A 4766-nucleotide genomic window follows, 5' to 3' on the forward strand; every position below is an offset into this window, starting at 1 on the left:
AGCTATATGAGTCCACTGCAGCACAGGTAAATAATGCAGAAGGATTTCCTGTATGACCGCGGTCGCTCAGCAGAGAGCTCGCCTCAGGCTAGCACACTGGATATGAGAAACAGAATGCCATTTTTTGTAATAAAGAATGATAGAAGAAGAAGAAGAATAATGTTGGTATTTGTTAAGCGCTTACTTTGTGCAGAGCACTGTTCTAAGCGCTGGGGTAGATAAGGGTAATCAGGTTGTCCCACATGACGCTCAGTCTTAATCCCCATTTTAATAATAATAATGTTGGTATTTGTTAAGCGCTTACTATGTGCCGAGCACTGTTCTAAGCACTGGGGTAGACACAGGGGAATCAGGTTGTCCCACGTGGGGCTCACAGTCTTAATCCCCATTTTATAGATGAGGTAACTGAGGCACAGAGAAATTAAGTGACTTGCCCACAGTCACACAGCTGACAAGTGGCCGAGCCGGGATTCGAACCCATGACCTCTGTCTCCCAAGTCCGTGCTCTTTCCACTGAGCCACGCTTGAGCAGAACTCAGAATTAAAAAAAAATAGTTGAAGAAAAAAGTGATAGAAAAAAATGCATGGTGATGCCAGTGATCTCCTACAACATGAAATCCTTTTCTGAAAGGAAGACAGAGCTTTGTCCTGGGTAAATTTCAAAAAGTAATAATAGTAATGGTAGTAGTGTAGTAATAGTATTGATAGAGCACTCACTTTTTATGGTATTTGTTAAGCATTTATTATGTGCCAGGCATTGTACTAAGCACTGGGGTAGATACCAGCTAATTAGGCTGGACACAGACCATGTCTCACATAAGGATCACGGTCTTAATTCCCATTTTACAGATGAGGTAACTGAGGCACAGAGAAGTGAAATGACTTGCCCACGGTCACCCAGCGGACAAGTGGAGGAGCTGGGACTAGAACCCAGGTCCTTCTGACTCCCAAGCCCTTGCTCTATCCAGTAGGCCATGCTGCTTCACTTGGTGGGGTACACTGTACTAAGTTCTTGTGAAGTACAGAATAAACAAGTAACACTTCCCCTTCCTGCAAGGAGCTTACACTTTAACAGGGGAACAAAACACAAACAGTTTAACGACTAAAGTGGGCAAAATAAATAAATTGAGCAGGCATATATACATGACTGCAAAGGGAGGCGTAAATAAGTGTGTAAATGCTAGAGCTAGCTGATTGTAAATTTGTAATATATGGATTATATAATTGTTTCCAGTGTTCACTATAGTAAAACAAGAGGCAGCAGTAAATTTTAGTACCTCCCGGTAACAGAATAGTAACACTGTCCCTATTCTTAATAATTCCCTTGAGGGCAGGGATCATGTCTGATTCCATTGTTTTCTTTGGAGTGTTTAGAGCAGTGCTCTGCCACAATTAGCACTCAATAAATGCCATCGATTGACTGGGTTAAATAATCCTCCCTCTGTTTTCTAAGGAATGGTTTTCTTTGTTTTGTTTTTTAACCTGGGCCAAATCTCAGTGGAACAAGCAGATATTGCCCAGGAAAACTAGACAAGTCCCACCTCCAAGTGCTTCTGCGGAATCTGATCATCTGCATATCTTCCTGATTATTAATAAGAAATTCTGGGACTCTTCAGCCTCCATCTCCGTCCCTTCATCTCAGATGCCACAGAAAAGTTTTCCAATTTAACCAGGATGAGAGTGGAGTGAGGAAAGCCAGAAGCTCATAACTTCCAGTATCCTCAGGAAACAGCTGTCCTTCAGGTAAGCTACTAAACCGATCAGGAGACCCAAGCATCATCACCATCTTACAGTGGAAAAGAAATTCTGCCTACAGGACACCAAATCAATGATTTTCAGTTACCCTTATGTTGAACGTCATAATAAGCGCCTAGCAAAAGGTAGGTGAGTTAAAAAAAATACCCATATTCTTAGCTGATTACAGTGGTAGATTTAATTGGGCTAAGATAAATGTTGCTTTTTTCAACCTGATTTTAGGTTAGCCCCATCCAGATTCAGTAATTGTCATTAAAGGGAGATATTTCACATTTCTCCCACATGTCCACAGCACCCAAGCCTGGGAATTTGGTCTTTAGCTTTTGAAATCATCCTTCATGAAGTTATAGAACATTAGGTGGGCTGGACAGGCGAGGAGAATAAATGACAGAAGGAGACCCAAACAGCTGCTCAAGGGTGAGCCAAAATGGGAAAATGATGGTGATGGAGTCGCCTGTTGTAAATGACCGACGAGCCTTGTTCCAGTCATGAAAACTTCAGGTCAAGAACTGGCAGGGAAGAAATAATTATAGTGCTCGTGGTTTGCAGAGTACTATTCACACTCTCCTATCCCTGTCGGTAATGTTACCACTGGGACATGGTGCAACAGGTAAGTAAGCAGGCTAGAGTATAGCACATTGCAAAGTACCTACAGACATTTTATGTTCAAAACCAATTTATGGCCAAAATAATCCCAACCTAGTGGTGATACTGTGCCATGGCATCACAGACTGAAGGGTGATTACCATGGTGGCCATCTCAGTAGCCACCGCCATCTTCACCACCAGCATTAACTGGCTAATTTCAGGACTCAGGCTAAGCTTGTCTATGCACCATATGAAACATCCTAGGTGATCCTTTGTTCAGAAATCTTTGATACTTCTGGCTGTTTCACTCCCCACTGCCACTTCAGGGAGCTCTGGGTAAGATTTTAGGGGGCAAAAGAAAAGGAGGGGGGCGGGATGAGGGGGATAACCTTAAAACTGAAGGACTAAAAAATGGCTTTAAAGACACAATGAAAGAAGCCAGGGGGCACAACAGTGAACATTTGAGAGGCAGCGGATAGAGTACAGGCCTAGCAGTCAGAAGGACCTGGGTTCTAATTGTCTCCTGTGTGACCTTGGAGGAGTCACTTCACTTCTCTGTGCCTCAGTTGTCTTTGTCTTATGCCGTCGAGTTGTTGCCGACCCATAGCGACACCATGGACACATCTCTCCCAGAACACCGTGCTCTCCATCTGCAATCGTCCTGGTAATGGATCCATAGAGCTTTCTTGGTAAAAATCCGAAAGTGGTTTACCTTTGCCTCCTTCCATGCAGTAAACTTGAGTCTCCACCCTCGACTCTCTCCCATGCCGCTACTGCCCAGCACGGGTGAGATTTGACTGGTAGCAGATTGCCTTCCACTTGCTAGCTACTGGCCAAGCTAGGAATGGAACGGGTATGCCTCTGCTTGACTCTCCCTCCCATAGCCGAGACTGGTAGAGTACTGGAAACTCTCCAGGTGTGACCCTGAGAGGGGGTGCCTCAGTTACCTCACCTGTAAAATGGAGATTAAGTCTGTGAGCCCCAGGTGTGTCCAATCTAATTTGCTGCTATCCACCCCATTGCTTAGTACAGTGCCTGGCACACAGTAAGCACTTAACAAATACCACAATTATTATTACTATTATTATTACTAACATTTGGGAGGTGGCACCAGAAGCTCAACTGGCCTGACGTGCAGCAATCAGAGATAGGGTGACTAATCTCCATCTCCTACAGTCACTTCCTTGGGATGTTGTGTGGGACATCTCTAATGGCCAGAATCCTGGCCTTCCTGATCCCCCAACCCCTCCCATAACCTGGCATCCTAAAAGAGTGCCCAGCCGGCATGAAGGAGCCAGACCAAACCAACAAGGCCATCAAAGGTCGTTTGGGTTTTGGGACTAGTGCCAGTGGGCCCTTTCACCACATCTGCCTCTGAACACAGTGGAAATTTTGATTCAAGAAGGGCTCAGACCTGAGGCCCTGCGGGTTTAGGAATTATCAGTGGCTTGGAGGTGAGATAAATTATTAAACTCTGATTTATCAGTAAATAGACAGGGTGCTTTAAACTGCTAAGAACCACCCACTTTCCTTATTTCTAGAGGGTTGTTTTCTTTTCCAGTGCTCAGAGAAGGTAAGCCTCTCCCTCAAATGTAGAAAGCAGAGAAGGGCAAAGTGACAAGAGGTTACAGCTAATCTAAGAATTTGAGTCCTTTTACTGGTTTGGTGTCAGCATTACACCCCCCACCCCCCACCCCTCTGCCTTCTCTCTCTGAGGCTCTGTTCACATTATTGTTATTTAGGATAATGATTATAAATCCAATAAAACGAGCAAGAGTTTTTACTAAATGACCTTAACCATAGTATGTCACTGACTTTGAAGGTATTTCAGTTGCGTTAGATAATTACCAGGAGAACAGATTAAAAATACAGGCCATTCTACTGTAAGCAAAATCCACTGCAAAGGCTGTTAACTCCGAGACAAATTGCTTAAGGAGTCCACTAGATCCCCAAGGTCTTTCCATTCTGTTTGCTAGTCAAAACTTTAACATGAACAGTAAATCAAAAAACTTACTTTCCAGGGACCTCTTTCCTCAGTCCTTTAAACAGTGTCTTAAGATGCCTTTCACTGGGTACATTAAAATGCTATATAAAACACCGTAATAAAAGTGCCGTCTTTATAAAAAGAATTCCTTACTTCAGATAAATATTTCCACAGCAGCTACACTAATGAAGATAATCCAGCATTTGCTATTGACACACAGTTACATGCCAAAAAAAAGTCAAGGACTTTTGAAAAGTGTCTCATTCAAGTTATTTTATAAAATGTGAACAATTACTGACTTCTGCAGTAGCCGAGACACCCACAGACTAATCATGAGCTAATCTCAAGAGATCCGGAGGCGCATTTCCAGAAATTTATAAGCTTAGCCAGTGTCCCTCCCTTCTACTAAACCAAGCTGGAAATCTCACGAGACCTGGCTC

At 43.5% G+C, this 4766-nt stretch overlaps 1 non-coding gene across 1 annotated transcript; it reads right to left on the bottom strand.

Annotated features, from left to right (window-relative positions):
* Nucleotides 1–3138: 3138 nt before the first annotated feature.
* On the bottom strand, nucleotides 3139–3276 carry LOC114808267. The gene has a single exon (XR_003756113.1). It is a non-coding gene; the product is annotated as a small nucleolar RNA SNORA7 (small nucleolar RNA).
* Nucleotides 3277–4766: the final 1490 nt, after the last annotated feature.

This window comes from Ornithorhynchus anatinus, chromosome X5 (genome assembly GCF_004115215.2).
Source record: "Ornithorhynchus anatinus isolate Pmale09 chromosome X5, mOrnAna1.pri.v4, whole genome shotgun sequence".
Taxonomy (NCBI): Eukaryota; Metazoa; Chordata; class Mammalia; order Monotremata; family Ornithorhynchidae; genus Ornithorhynchus; species Ornithorhynchus anatinus.